This window comes from Aphelocoma coerulescens, chromosome 5 (genome assembly GCF_041296385.1).
Source record: "Aphelocoma coerulescens isolate FSJ_1873_10779 chromosome 5, UR_Acoe_1.0, whole genome shotgun sequence".
Lineage (NCBI taxonomy): Eukaryota > Metazoa > Chordata > Aves > Passeriformes > Corvidae > Aphelocoma > Aphelocoma coerulescens.
The window spans coordinates 16,070,758-16,087,359 of record NC_091019.1 but is presented as its reverse complement, the minus strand read 5'-3'; the positions used below and the strand labels follow the sequence as shown (position 1 = coordinate 16,087,359).

General features: G+C 39.1%; 1 long non-coding RNA gene across 1 annotated transcript; it reads right to left on the bottom strand.

Annotated features, from left to right (window-relative positions):
• Positions 1 to 33: 33 nt before the first annotated feature.
• On the bottom strand, positions 34 to 15,903 carry LOC138110746 (uncharacterized). The gene is made up of 3 exons (XR_011151036.1): positions 15,758 to 15,903; positions 5,012 to 5,104; positions 34 to 1,346 (listed from the first exon to the last, which is right to left on the bottom strand). It is a non-coding gene; the product is annotated as an uncharacterized lncRNA (long non-coding RNA).
• Between the last annotated feature and the right edge of the window lie 699 nt (positions 15,904 to 16,602).

Here is a 16,602-nt window from a genome sequence, read left to right as displayed (position 1 = left end):
TTGGTATCCCTTCAGAACCTTACCAATAATGAAATTGAGGTGGAAGATTTGAGGGAGTAGCCTTTGAATTTGTAAAGCTGATCTGTAGTCTTTATTCCTATTTGATTTGTAGGAATGGGTAAGCCATCAAACAGCATTCCACAGAAAACAGCAAGATATTCCTGCTTCCAATGAAGGACCTTTATTTTCACAGAAGTGCTTGATGGTAGTGTAAAGGAGCAAAATGCAGAATGAATCAGAGGGAAGTCATTTAATCAGAGAGTACACATGGTTAATTCCTACAGCCACAGTAAGTCAGGGGTTTTTTTGAAGGAAAATGATTTCTAATGCCATTCTTAAGGCCAACATGATAAATAGAAAGAAATAAATACAAAGAAAATACAAGTATATGAAAAAGAACAGGTCCTCGCTGCCCTGCTCCCTGGCAGAGGCGGAGAAGCTCTTGGATGCATTTGGCTGCCTGATTGCAGTCCTTGCCTGGGCCCCAGGGATGGACACAAGGTGAAATTCCCACAGCACCCCAGGGATGCTCCTGCCCTTTTCTTGGTGCCCAAGGGTCCTGCAAGCAACTTCTGTGGCCACCCACACATCTCCCTGTGCCTTTGGGGGTTTCTTGGCACAGTGCAGACAGGGATCCAAGCAAAGCTTCCTTGGAAGATGGAGGCAGGAGAATATTGACCACCATCTTCTTTCCAGCTGCCCTCAATACTCTCTCAAACCTTGCTGTTACACTCAGGCTCTCCATTCCACCTGGGCTGGAGCTCCTGTGAGAACCCATCAGTCGCTGTGTCCCCCCTTGGAATATAAAAAAATAGCACAGCAATGTGTAGAAAATGTGAACTTTATTCAACTGGACTACACAAAAAATCCAAAACTAGGGGGTGAGAAGACTACAGGGGGAGAATCCTATGCCTAAGAACTGTAAACTTTCTGGAACTTGAATATCATGAAAAATTTTATCTTCTTGGGAAAAAGTTTTCTGGGAACCTATGGCTAAACTATGGGAAGCTATGGCTATCAAATGGGACCTTCACTAAAATCTATGGTGGGGGATGTCGCAGTGCCCAGGCTGAGCAGTGGTCACACATCCACTTGCACTGCTCTGGCAGCTGCTCGGTGAGCTGGAGCTGGGGACTTCAGAGCTGAGGGGAGAAGTGCAGTCTCCTCCTCTTCCAAATGCCCCATTTTGCTAGTCTCTTCTGCCTGCGCCTCTGCACAGAGCTGTAGCACAGGCACAGCAGCATCAGGGCACGGTTGTGCCTCAGCAGCTGCAGCAGCTCCTTGCAGCAGCCATGTCCCCGGCAGCAGCACGGCCCTGCAGAGACCAAGGGACTCTGGTGCTTCTCCTGCAAGATATAGCACAGGGAGAGTATAAGGTTGAGCCTTCTTGGGGTGCCTTTGGACAACCCGGGAGAGACTCTGGCCTGGTTGGGCTGCCCCAGGAAGAGGCTGCAGGAAGAGGGCTTCCAGCCAGCTTAGTCTGGTGTGACCAGGCCCCAATTCCCATCCAGGCTCCAATCCCACCTCTGCCTTGGGGCCTTGGGCAAAGGGCTGGCAAAGAGTCCCAGGACCCTTTGGAATCTGCCCAGCTTTTCTCCCCTGCAAGGGCTCTCATGCCTTGCCTGACACAGGCAAGCCCCAAGGCCTTGTTTCCTCCCAGCCCCTGTGCCACGGTGCCATCCGGCTAGCACGCTATCCCGGGCACCGGGCTATCTCTGCCTGCTCCAGAGGGCTGAGCAGAAGCCGAATCGTGGTGCAGGAGGGCAGGCGAAGGTTTGGGTTGGGTTTGCCTTGCCCACCGGTGGCAAAGGTGCGAGAAGGAGGTAGGAAAAAAGTGGAGGGACTTCTTTGTGGGGGTAGATGGTTTAATAGGGAGAAAAATCCACGGAGAAAGCTGAAGCCACGTGGCTTGCAGGGGGTCTTGTACTTCCACAATATGGGCATGGAAAACACACGGTAACCAATGGAACATCAGCTAGGCAGTGTTACCGAGGCAGGGAGAAAGAATTACAGCAAATGGAAGAAGTAACAAGGGCCAATTAACTACCGAAGAACATAGAACTCTCTGGAAATACAACCAAATATGAGAAATAAGGGGAGGGGAGGGCTGCGGCCAATGGTAAGGCACAGATTTATATATTTTTCACAGCCTTATGAATGCTCAAGGCTTTTGGGCTGGGGCAGCATCAAACCAATGGACCTTTGGTCCACTTGATCCAACTGACCCTGGCTTTGGCCATGGTTCACCGCAACACCCCTGCCCCCATCCCACCTGCCTGACACTCCTCCCTCAGCTCTCCACAGCGTTTCCAGAGCCTTCTGCCAAGGCACCATCTGAGCACAATTCCCGTCAGCAGCAGCTCCAGGACTAAACCAGCCAACGAAACCGCCACCATGACCCACAAGGGGGGTGTCGCAGGACCCATGTCCTGGTGCTCCATGTCCTCAGGAATTTCGCCTGTGTAGCCCATGTCCCGCTCAGGACGGCTGGAAGGGCTGAGGGGATGGGCCAGCATCAGGAGCACACAGACTTGCAGAAGCCATGAGGATCCGTGGCCAGCCATGGTGCTGCTGTGTCGAGCTGCCACCTCAGCACACGCTCCAGCCGTCTCTCCGTGACGACTCCTGCTCATGCTCTGGGCACGGTAACGGGCTGGGGACAGTTCCCAGCCACCACACTAGCCCCAGAGGCTGTGATGTCACAGAATCTAAGGTGTTTGTATGTCTGCAGTGCTGAAGACTGAGAGGGCGCTGTGGTGGTTTGTAGACAACTGGATATAATGGAAACAAGATCCTGAAGGAGATGGCAAAATGCTGTTACTGGGGGAATTAAAAATAGACTGGTGAAAGAGGCTTCTTGTGCAAGTGTATTCACTATTCATGGTGTCAGTATTCTTGCAATTTGGTGTTGTTAATCTGTTTGTCATGTCTAAGAGTGGCAAAGAGAGATTCAGTTGCACTCCACATTAAGCAGAGCAGTTGCTTTCAAAGTAATACAACATTTTGATCTTCATCACGTGGTAGTAATAACCAAGTTCCTACAAATTACATCTTCTGGTTGAATTTGTCAAAAACCAGAACCATGGGAAAGAAAACTGGAAAGGACTAATGAAAAGTAAGTTGTTTCTTGCATGATAAGGCTTCTTTAATGGATGTAGTTCTCATCAGTTTAAAAAGCATGGGCAATAGCACTGGAAAGATGGAGTTGCTGTGGAAGGCCATCATTAGATGAGATTTCCCATTTCTAGTGAAGGAAAATATCCATGCGATGATCTTTGACAAACTATCAGTGAATAGCAGAAATATTGTATCAAGTTAATTAAACACTAATTCTCTTAAGAAACTAGAAGGGCAAAGATCTTTCCTGTGCCCATATTTTTATTTTTATGAAAAGAAGCAGCCGTATGTTGATTTTTGGTACTATATCCAGATGCTTCCACTATTTTATTTTTTAAATCTAAGGGATCATTCTCCTCATCTGAACAAACTGTCACTCTTTAGAAATGGACCAATATGTGCAACTCCAGATAAGCACATGATGATGTGCACCTCTACAGCTGAAATGTGTTTTGATCATACCCAGGCTCGCACTTTGAAGGTGAAAGTGTCAACAATTATTTTTTTAATGTTTTACAGACAGAATCTATTGATGCTGATGTGATTTTAGCAGTTAGACCACATATAATCTGCATGTTCCTTCAAATAAAATTAATAGTTTAACACTTCATACTGACTTTCTGGAAAGTTTTCATGGAATTGTGTAAGTTTTTAAAACATCATTTTTATGCAATATATAATGTACAAATTTTTAAAAAGTATTGAAAAGGTCACATTTAAATAAATTCTGATCTCTTTGGCAGTTTCTTTTTCCAAGGCATCATGAATTTGGATGTTTATATCCTAGCAAAAATAAAGATAATGGGCTATCACATTCAACAGATATCTGTCAAAGTTGTGGCTTTAAGATACTTGAGAATTGTGTAATTAGATATGATACTAATTTTTCTACATGAGCCTATTTAAAGAATAGTGGTATCGTTTGAGGGGGGGTTTACCAATAAAATGTAGGAATCCATCAAATATTACCAGATTTTAATTTTCACCTGATTATTCAAGTACAATTTGTCATCCTATAAGTGAAATTGGAGGTTAATAATAAAACAGAAGGTAAGTGACTTTCTTCATATATAGCATTTCTATAAAAAGTTTATCTTATGCTGAATCATGTTTTGTTATAAAATCTGCACCTTTAGTGAGATAGCATTAAACTTAAGAACACATACTAATATTTCAATGTCAATTCAGTCCTTAACTTGCTAATTGAAATTTCTGTCTTGAATTGAAATAGAGGCATTTTATGGACTCTGCTTATTAATAGAGCTACAGATTAAATCTAACTAGGGAGCTGGTTTGATTTTTCAGAGAAGTCTGACTTAACGCATGAGCATCGGATGCATAAATATATTCTGAAAAATATCAAAATCAGTGTGAATCAGGTCATTTATTGGGAGGGACAGGAGAAAAAATGACCTGAGTCTTTCAGTGAGCTTCCCTCATTTCCAGGTCTTTCAGATACCCATTTCATTGGCCTTAAATCATTAAGACAGGTCCTTGTTAATTAACATCCGTTTATATTCTGTTAAATTGCTAAAATTACATTATACTGTCAGCAGGCATAAAATAACCTAGTAAAGAAATTTGCTGAATTATACTTCTTCAGGGTCTGGCCTGTTTCAGCACATGCTTGAGTATAATCTCAACTGTTTTGCTTGGCTGTATTATTCCATTCAGTTTTGTGCATGAAAATCTTATAGGACTTAATGTATTTAGAAATTCATCAGACTTTAATGCTTTCTTACAATAAGTACTGGAAAAGCTTGGACATTGAAGAAAATAGCATAAATGTAGTCACTAACTGTTTTGTTCATAGTTCAATAAAACTGGAACCTTCAACTTGAAGTATCAGGCTGCAGATGTCTGAATAATAGTGGAAATATGTACAGTATCTTACCTCTTGAATAATAAAATCTGGACTCTTAAACCTTCTGGTCTTCTCTATTGTTTGGAGATTAATTTTTTCTTCAGCATTCAAAGCAACAAAGGTCTAACAAGACAGTCTATGTAAGCAAATCTCTACAACAAAGCATGTTCCAAAGAAGAAGAAATGCAACAGAATCCTGTAATTGTGACTTAGTAATTATATCTGCTAGAGATTCCACATGAGATTAAAAAAACAGCAAAATTATGCAATTAAGCTAATTAGTTCATTAATGTGGAAGTATTTTGTCATTCTAATCACAGAAGGGATTCATCTGAGTAAAAAAGCAGACAGGAATAAATTGTGGTAGGAGACAGAAATTGTCTGGTTTTAAAATGATAAATTTATGTGGTTTATGTCTGTTCTCTAAAACCTAAGCACGGCACCTGCATTTCTTAGGTTAATTTTATTTTTATTACTTGCTGAGACCAAGTTGTTCATCACACATAACCTGAGTCTTCTGTGTTGTTCAGGAAGCCATCACACACAGTGAAAGTGCTCCAGTTTCAAACTACTTGGCTCAATAATCTTTCCTATTTGAGTCTACTATTGTAGCTAAAAGTCACTTTTGCTCCTCATATAATGCAATAGGTTTGCTTAGCATTTATTATCAACACTGTGTACAATTGCAGTAATTTGTCAGCCTGCTCTGAGCATCTTAGCTAGAGCTCTGTTGGCCATTCATGCATGAAGCTGTGCCAGGGCAGGTTTAGGTTGGATATATGGAAAAGGTTCTTCACCCAGAAGGTGCTTGGGCACTGGAACAGGCTCCCCAGGGCAGTGGCCACAGCACCAAGCCTGGTAGAGTTCAAGAAGCATTTGGACAGTGCTCAGGCCCATGGTGTGACTCTTGGGGTGTCCTCTGCAGGGCCAGGAGCTGGACATTGATCCTTGTGGACATTGATCCCTTCCAATTCTGTGAACCACAGTTTACTGAAAGCATTACCCATTAAGACAACTCAGAATTTACCACATGGAAGCTGCACACCGAGTGAAGTGAAATATTTTAGTCATTCTGATGGGGTTGCTGCTTTTGTCGCCTCTGTACAGCACAATGATACAACCCTCAATGTTTGTATATAATCCCAGTGTATTTAGTTGTCAAAGGCAAACAAATGGAGGTAAAGCAGTGTCACAAGACAAAGTAACAGATAAGTGATTGGATCATTTAACTCATCTATTTTTGTGCTCAAAACTAGTGCTTATCACCCCAATGCATGATGTTACAGTAAGAGGAGGAGGAAGACTTGGATGTGGAAATCCAAGTCCCAATGTGTTTAAATATTTCCAAGATGTGTATTTTTGTCAGTCAATATTTTTAATAAGTAGGATCCTTTAGAAAATTGTTAACAACATGTCTGAACTGACTACATAAGTAAAAATGAGGGTATGCTATGGAAATTTTAAAATTCCAAATCTAGGTAATTGTAATTCTGTTGATTAAATTTTATGTGGTTATTTATAGCTAAAATGAGCCCAGCATGCTGGTGCACAACGTAATGATGTAGAAACAATCAGCCATGTGCACCTGCTGGATCTTTCTTGCAATTAAAGAACAATTGACCTGCAATAGCAAAAGCAACACATTTAGAAGGGTTCTTCCGTTGCTTTGGAGCTTTTGTGTTTGAATTTACAACAACCTTTGAGGAAAGGACCTTGAAAGGAAGCAAACTGGACACAGCAATAGGTTTTTACCAGAGCTGATTAGGGAAACCCAGAAGTTGACATTATGATATCTTTGCACTTATGCTCAATTAGTAGTAACGAGCTAGCAATGACTGATGCTTAATATAAGAAACTCAAACACTGTATGAGCCAAGAACTGTGTTTCAGTTTACATCATTAACTGAGTTCCTATTTGTCATGTGCTTGCAGTATCATTTATGCCATTCCATAATGTTTCCTGTTGTTAAATTAGGAGTGACCTAATCGCTCTCTACAACTCCCTGAAAGGAGGTTGTAGCCAGGTGGGGGTCAGCCTCTTCTCCCAGGCAACCGGTGACAGGGTGAGAGGACACAGTCTTAAAGTGTACCAGAGGAGGGTCGGGTTGGACATCAGGAAGAATTTCTTCACTGAAAGGGCTGTTAAACATTGCAACAGGCTGTCCAGGGAGGTGGTGGAGTCACCATCCCTGGAGGTGTCCAAGAAATGACTGGATGTGGCACTTAGTGCCACAGTCTAGTTGACACAGTGGTGATCAGTCAAAGGCTGGACTTCAAGGTCTCAGAGGTCCTTTCCAATCTAAATGATTCTGTGATTATGTAAGATTTTATGAAAGCATGGAAAAAACTATCTCAAGGGGTTTTTGTAACCTGAAAATCTGTCTACTTCAAACTTGATGGAATTTTATTTACATTTGGACAAAATACTATATCAACTGCAAGTTACATGAAACACATATGTCTTATTTTCTTATAACTACTACTAGTGTAACACTGGCCATGAAATGAGTTACAGATGTTTTTATTTAGTCAACATTCAAGTCTTTTTTCCAGAGCAATAGATACCTCATAGTAAAATTTCACTGATACGATTCACTAGCACTGACCTCCAACAAACTGCAGTGCTATGTTTATTCGATTATTTTTACTACTACATTAAAAATGTCATATTTACTACAATTAGAATGCTTATTAAACACTAATATTGTATTATGCCAATATATTGCTAGAGAGAAAAGCGGAGTGAACAAACAATACAATTAGTAAATGAAGTGAACATGTACCTGTATTACCCTTTATTATTATTTACTTACTGATTTGTAAAAGCTCCTGGTTTGTAATCTGTTTCTCTGTCACTGCTGTTAAATACAAAGATGCCAAAATTTGCAATAATAACTGCTTAGTACCAATATGTGCTTGGTAACAGTTTGAAAGTTTGTGATTCCTGGCCACTTTGGTATTTAGTACTTAATTTTTGTAGGGCTTATTGAAATGTAGCACCTTTCTAAATGGAGGTGTCCTAGATGTATACAGTCTTTGGGATTTTAAATACTACACACTACTTTCATTATTTGATGTCTAAAAATTACCAAAAAGCTATGTACCGGGAGATTACCCAGACACCAAAGAAGCTGAGTGACACACTTTAGTTGAAGTTGCTTACATCATATATTCAAATTACAGCTGTTAATTCTGAGGCACTTTTATGTTAAAAAGTGAACATCACATCACATGTCAAGTGGTACTGTTAAAGTTTGGGTCTAAACAAGATTTTATGATCTTCAGTTTTGGCCTTGGATTCTTACTGTGAAGTTGTTTAAGTAGTTCTGATCATTAAAATATTACATACTTGGCATATTTGCTTTCTTTAATTCTGAAAGTGAGGAATACATCAGCTACACATAAATTTAGTTTTGCTTTTATTTATTACCATGTCCCCTTTACATGATTGATGCATCTTTTATGTGAGCTCTGAAAGGAGTGAAGAAAGAAGGAAAAGAGCATTCTGGTTTCAAGTAAAAGTTTAGTTAAATTTCCAATGCTTTCTGATATATTAAAAGAAAAAAAGGTAACAATTTTCCAGACTCAATGGTTTAGGAGTTGTTAAAAGGTACATGAGACAGTTATGGTGTTAATTGAAATCCTGAGATGCATCCTATTTAGTTACCTCACCAGTCAGGTCTCCTACACAAATAGGTCTGTACCAAATCTAATGGTGAAATTAGCATATTTCTGAACAGAAATACGTTGAATTGCTGTAAAACATATTAATCTGGCATCTAAATTAAAATAACTAGGTAATTTTTGGCTTTTGAATAGAGGCCTGATTCCTTACTGCTTAGCTAAGTAAAAAAGCCTTAGAGAGGATAGGTAGGACTACTGCTTAATTATATATTTTTTATACTCAGGCTTTAGACAATAATTATCTATAAACATGCTTCTGAGAGGTCTAGCTAAAAGCCTTTGTTTTTGTAGTAGATACAGGAATATACTGACTTGGAACATAATTGAAATGAGTATATAATAGATTGCTATGTATAAGGTAACAAGGTTCCAGTTGCCACAGCAGTATCCACAAGCGCATTTGGTTTTGGTTTATATTAACCTGAAACATGGATAAACTGTTTTTATAAATGGACAAGATGGTTTAGAAGATGTTTGTGAAGTCAGGCCAAGCTTTTCAAGTTACTTGAAAAGTTTGTATTAAGTGACAAAATGATCTGCAGAAGTTTAACTCATGTGAACCTTAACCAGTAGAATGGGGTACTTCCCATGTATTGTTAATTGCTTAATCACCAGGAATACACAAATGTAAATGTAAAATTTTTAGATATGGAATGCAAACAATATGTTCCAAGAGTCAAAAGCTCTTGCTTCTGATAAGATATCGGCCATCTGTTTTTCCTCCTTCCCCACCTTTTTCCCCCTGCTTTTCACCTCATTTTTCCACACAGACAGGCTATAGGACTCAAAGAGCTCACTTCTCAAAAAAGCTTTCTTGACGATTAAGAGTAAGCTAAAGATACTTTGTTTGAATAAGGCAAAGATTCCATACACTTTTTATCAGCTGATCTGTTTCTGTTCACTCTGAGGGCCTTATCTGTACCAGTGCTCCAGGCCAGATAATCTTACTGATGGCAGCAGGAGAGGACACAAGTAGCAGCCCCCTGCATAATGACAATGGGACAATAAGCACAAACCTATTGCCACAAATTGCTCTTAAATGTCCACTGAATCAAAATGATTCCTCATTTCATACATTGTGGAATGTTGGCTCCCCACGTGGAAACTTCTTCAGTTTTCTTACAGATAAGAGGGTTTTGGCTCCTGCTGGCATTTTTAGTCTACTTTGTTTGGGTTCTGCTCTGGGGTCTTGAGAGGTGCATTGATCTTGGCAATTGTTTCCTAATCTCAGATAATCATTCCCTGATATCCAATATTCCTTGGCAATTTTCTCTTTATACCCACTGAGATCATTAGCACTAGCATCAGGAGCATTTGTTAATTAGGTTTTTGGGTTCTTCAGGAGCAAATAACAAAATACCTTATTACCCCACTAACACAACTAGAGAATTGCTTCTGAACATTCTGTTTCAATCAGAACAGGAAAGGGCAGCACTCCAAAGACAAAACCCCGTAGCTGGGACCCTCTGATTCCTGAACGAGACCTTAGTAGTATGTCAGCTTCATGACCATTGTGGTAATTGGAGAAGCTTGTCAGACCTGCAACATCACACAGCCTGTTTTCCAGACAGCCCTAACACAGGTTATTGCCATGTTATCACGGAAAAGGAAGGAAAAGACCTCCTTCTGATCAACATCTTCAGCTCCCCTCAGTGCATCATAAGTACTTTCCAAGGCTACTTCTCCAAAAACTCAGGAGTTATTTGTGCTTCATAAAAGACTGGACTCTTCAGCTTCATTTTAGTTCCACATTTGGAACTACCTTGTGTGCTTCTCAAACTATATCCACGTGATTTTTGACCATCTGGTGACCTTTATCAGATTACTGCCCAAAGATTTTTGCCAGAAGTTTGACACTCCAATTATTGAGGGTCATATATCATCTAGAACAATCCTGCAAGCCTCACTTGACACAGCAGGGACAGCAGTCTCTGCTTTCACCTTCCCCTTATTTCTTAGGCAATTTTCTTGTCTTCTGTGTTTCAAGAGAGAATAAAACCATTATAAAGAAAGAGATTCTTGAGTATCCTTTCCAAAGGATACTCATGTTCTGGAACATCATACCAGAAATAAGCAGAAGTGGTAGGAAATAACTAACTCTTCTACTGGTTGTTTAGTTAAGTTTTGTCATTTTTTTGAAGCATAGACTTTTCCATGGATGAGTCTGAGGAACTTTATTATTAGAATGTTCTTTTAACTACCCATTCTCCCTGGTCTTTATAGAAGACCCTTGCTTCCTTGGCTAGAAGTTGTGCCTGAGAGACTTGAAATGGGAAGGAGGTATGCTGTCCTCTCCAGAAGTAAATATATCAGGTATCAGACACATTTGCTAGCAATCTGCTTGGGTTCTTGAATGAGCTGGAAAACAGATTAGATCAGACAAGCACCCATATCACATGCAGGAAGTCCACGCCAATGTTCTTGCGACTTTTCTACAGGAATGTGATTAACCAAGACCTATTCTTCCCATGGATGTGAATAGGAAATGCCAGTCTTTTTACTCCAGAGTGGCTTCCAGACTCTTTTGTAATCAATTGTTAAAGGAGACAAATGCATTTGTGTCTTTGTCTTTTTTTTGTTTTGTTTTTGTTTTGTTTTTCACTGCCCAGAGGGTTTTTTTCTCCTTTCAGAGAAATACTGTAATTAATAGAAGAACAAGTAGAATCCAAATGTATTTGGCAAGTAGACTAAATTTTCCATGTGACACACAGGAGAGACTATTTTCTTTTCCTTGTCCTCATTGTCAGGAATTGTGCTTTATTTCCTGGATGTGCTGGATTCTTCTATCAGCTCACTGTATTTGACTGCTCCTACAGCTCTGCACTTCCAGGCTAGTTCCTTCCTTGGCTTTGTTGCTACAATAGTAATTGTATCGTGAAGAGTTTGTTAATATATTTTTCTCCTTTATCTGCTAGTTTTCAAGTAGGTTCTGAATATCATAGCTGTTTCCTCTGTCTCTCAACTTTGGCGTGGTCAAAAATGTCACCTGAGCTTTGAAGTACTTGTGAATGCTCATCATGGATCCTTCATAACCCAACCTAATCTTGGAAGAGTATGCATTAAGACAGAAAAATTATGGAAGAACACATGCAAAGATAGATATATGTTAAAAAAGTTATCAACTATTTCAAGAAAAGACCTTAAAACAGTGATAATGCTTATGCAGCAGTGCAGATTAAGAAATGGCATTTCCTGAGCTGAGAAACATTCTCTGAAATTCACATTCGCTTCACTTTGCAGAAGTGAGTGTATAATGAGTCCATCCCTGGCTAGAAACCAGAGAAAGTTGGTCAATTTTTAACCAATGCTCAAAAGTCTCCTGAAGGAGAGGTAAACCCCTCCTAAGAATGAAGTACTGCGGTCATTTTACTGGTATACTACATTTGCATAATGCTGTATTAGTAAAAACTTTAAAAATACAAATGTGCATCATGAAGTTGTTATAGTGTCAATTCCTGACATATTTTTAAATTTCTTTCCTTCTTTGTAACTAATCAGATTTAGGCCAAAAACCCAGAAGACCATTCACAAATATGTTGCTGGAGGGTGATACTCAGTATCTAGATTAATCCTTTAAACTCACTAGGCAGATGCTATGACACTGAATTTGGAGATTTAATCTTCTAGCTGTCAGCTATCAATAAAAGCAGAGATAAAATATATTTTATATACTTTTAAATCAACCTAATTTGATTTAAATTCGGCAGTACCAACTACGTGTTCAAGACCCAAGTTAGACTGTGGCTAAACTGAAGCTGGTCAAAAAAATCATTGGCAATGCTGTAAAGAGCATAAACTCAGAAACTGCATTTTAAGACTCAGGTTGAATATGTTCTGAAGAAATGTTTAATGAGTCTGATTTGCATTAGAGATACATATTGATGTCACTTCAGGAGAAAGCTACAATATGAAAGGGCAAGTTGCACACCCGGGTGAAGCTTGGTAATTACTGATAGGGAAGCAGCACCAGGGAATACTTCACATTACATTGTGTAAGTGATTTTCTGGATAAGATCCTAAACAAATTAACTTAATGTTTTGCTTTAGTGGTAAGAAGAGTATTTTTGTCTGAAACTAATCTAAATAACATGTACTGAGTATTGTGTAAAGGTAATATTGAGAATACAGAATTTGATAAAAGGAGCATTCTGTTTGAGAGGAGATTATTTTGTAACTTTCACCCATGTGATTCTGTGCAATACAAAAGGAAATACAAATCCATTCATATTTGCTACTCACTGTGAGGCAAGAAGGTGTCCAGGGCTTTCTGGTAATTGTATTGCCATAATGCATTTCAAATTGCTTAGCAAAAAATTGAGAGCCCCTATCACTGGTCCCTTCAAAATCCTAAGGCACATATTCAATCTCCAACCTAGAAAACATCTTCTTGTGTTTATTAGGTATTATAACACAGTTGAAAGGGTCTCTATAAATGCAGGAATAATCTTCTGATTTCACAGTCTATTCTTTTTTCTTATTTTTTCTTTTTAGTTTCCCTGTTCTAAGTATGAAACCTTCCATTTGGCAACAACTTTTGTCTGAATAATTATTATTCCTGTTCACTTAATGATGTGATAAACACAGCTTAAAAATATTTTTGTGCCATGGAATCTGTTGTGAATGAGACATCTGTAGCCACAAATTTATTTGATATATACTTCTTAAAACCAAAACCAGACGTGCAGATGTGTGACTTCACAGTGTGACTCCATAGTGATATGTTAATAACTAATGCAGAGGTTTTTAGATACTCACTCACTACATTCAAGGCAGGGTTATATCAAGGTGGTCTGGAATTTATTTAGAGCCCTTTTGGCCCATCACTGAAATCCTTCCATGGACCAGGCATAGAAGCCAAGGACTGTGCCAAATACTCTGGATTTAGAATTATCCTTACATCAATGGAATTTTTTCATAATTTAAGCTTGTATGATGCAGTGTCTGAGCTCCATGATCCATCAGAATTATCGCAGGCAACGGACACAGCAGTGCCAGAAGCTCTCTCACATCTGTCAGGACAGCCTTAGATTTCTGCTTGCATTGTTGTTAGTTTAGGAATACATGCAATATGGATGACAGTGCCAAACAAAATTTGTTCTATGAAAACTGGAATATGCATGACAGCAAAGCTGTTAAAATCCGTGTAGCAAAATTAGGAGCTTGGCAAACAGTTAAAAAAAAATGACAGCAGGATTTTTAAGACTAAAGCCTACTCAAACGTCTGTTTTTCCTGCGTACTAATTCTCTCTATTGTAGTCTTTCCTAAAAAAACCTGAATCCAGAGTAAGAATAGGCTGAGTCACTTTTTAAAAAATGTGGTCTACAAATACCAGAACCACTGCCTAAACAGTAACTGACTATTACAATGTTTAACTCTCCCACAGAACTTGAAAATGCCTGCAAAGAGAAGTGTCACATAAATCCTTAATGTTTTGCCATGGGTAGTATGTCATTCCTAGGGCCTTTTCTCCCCCCTCCCTTTTTTTTTTTTTTTTTAGTTTAATATCCTCTGGAAAATTTGTTTCTGTATGTGAATACCTTTCCATTTTTCAAGCAGAAATTTTTGGCAAAAGCAGATGTGGCAAAAATATTGTGAACATTTTATTGTGTGATCTACATATAAGTACTCATTGTAAAATATTTATGGCATATAAATGCATAAGTAAGAAGGTAATACTTTGTCTAGTCATTAATTTAATATGACAACAATATCAGTGGTAAGGAAATGGGATCCATTAGAGGTCTCATGGCTTCATTTCTGTGCCACTCTGTTATTTCCTATCTGTGATGACAATTACACTTCTTTCATAGGGAGAAATATTGAACATAACTGAGATAGTGTTTATTGGTGAATCTGTTCCCCATTCATAGATATCTATCTCAAAATGTTACATATCCACTACTGAAGGTTTGATGATGCTTTGGTTTTGATTCAGGTATACTCAAAAATAGTTCCAACAATATGAATCAACAGAGGAGTTAATATATTTGAAAGAGCTTATGCAGCTATATGCCCACTGAAATGGATCTTTTATCCACAGAAACTTAATAACTGCCATTCTTTTCCATTGAAATGAAAAGCTTAGCAGATTTCCTGATAACTGCAATAATGTCTTTCATAATTCTCCAAAAATTATGGTAATAATTCTTCAGTTGTATTTTGATGACTCAGACAATTCTATGTATGCTGCTTAAATCATAACTCCTAGGCTAGCAAGCAATTTACAGCTCAAAATAATTTTTTCTTGTACAATAAAAGCATATAATACAGAAACCCCTCCTCACTCAGAGTGAAGAAATAAATTTCAGTTCCAAGAAATAACTAGCAATAATATCCATGTAAATTGATCTCTAAATATAATTTTGTTCTATTCAGACAAGAACCTACAAATAAAAACTATTTCCATGACCAGGATATGCTACAACAGTTTTGCTGTGTTGAACCTTGTGCCCTTGTTTGTTCCAGAACTGGACAGAGAGAGCCAGACTCTTTCCTGCAGTTCTCTTTCCACAGGGATTATTTAAGCCTGCTTTCAGCATTGCCTGGTCTTTCCTAGCCAGCTTTGATGATCAAGCAAGGTTAGTTGCCCTCTAGGCCTGTCCTGAAAAGGTCGACTGACATCAGTCCACAAAAGCTATGGATTAAAAAAGTTAGGAGTAGACTTTAAAATGCGCGTAGTCAACATCTTTCATGGCAAAATATTCCAGTGATTTAAATTGGTCAGTAGTTCAAAAATGGTAAAAAAGTCCTTTGGCAACATGAATGCAAATTTGTCATAGAGACTGAAATGTCTGCGCCTCTACTAAGGTGCCAGCAAATGAATAGGAAAGAAATCTGGCATCATTTATTTAGAGGGGTTATTTTTTCCTATTTACAGTATTAATACAAAATTATAGACCTTTTTCTTTGTAAGGACTTCTGAGTTTGTCTTTAAATGATTCTAAAGACAAGTATGTACATTTATAGCAGCTGTCAAATTTTTATTTTTAGCCTTAACATACTTGATGAAAATGTCATCAAATCTTACCTATGTCATACACCAAGGCTTATAATTAAGTAGTCTTGATCTATTAATGAAGTCAATCTCTTACCTGTATTAAATCCAGATATGGACTGTTCACATTGTCAAGGCAGTAAGACAGTTCTCAAAATAACTTAGTCAAAATGCTCAGTCCTGAATGCATTATGACAGCACTGCTATTTGTGGGCAACCACTTGTCCATCTGACAGGAGTGGCTCTGTGATCTCTCTGGGATCTATCCTTCCCCTTCTCCAAGGGGATGGAGGCGCTGCCTTCATTCAGTCTATCTCTTATTCTGGCACAACAAGTTTTCTTTCTCCTTCTTTGGCAGTCTGCTGTGCCTAAGTAGCACAACGTGCAGCCCCTGGGACTGCTACCAGAGTGTTACCACTGACCTCAGAGGAGCCAATCTTTTGCTAAAAAGCCCCATATTACTACAGGAGCATAGCACGCAGGGGTTAATGTAGGCTGATGGTGAGTGGTATCCCAAAAGGGGACCTGCAGGAATGTTGTTTCCTCTCGTGAATCAGCAGAAGCAGAGGCATAATGGCCTTGCCTTTCAGTTGCTGTACATTAATCTCTGCAGAGCAATGCCTGTCATCGCTCAGATGTCAGATGCTGTTTATAACTCTGCTGGAAACAGAGCATAGAATAAAACAGCCTCATTAGTTTCTCTTGAGACTGTATATGCATGTTTTAGGTTAGCTATGCTTTCAGTGCTGCACTTAGCTCAAACATTGTATCAGCAGCATTGGTGGCTCGGAAAGTTGTTTAGTCTGTGAATTTGTCCAGTTGCTCTCTCAATATATGACCAAAAGACCATGATGTGTTCAGGAGCAGAGGTTTCCACAGCACAGGTATGACATGACTCAGAAGTGCCTCCTTGTCTTGTCTTGGCTCGAACCTGCTGGTTTT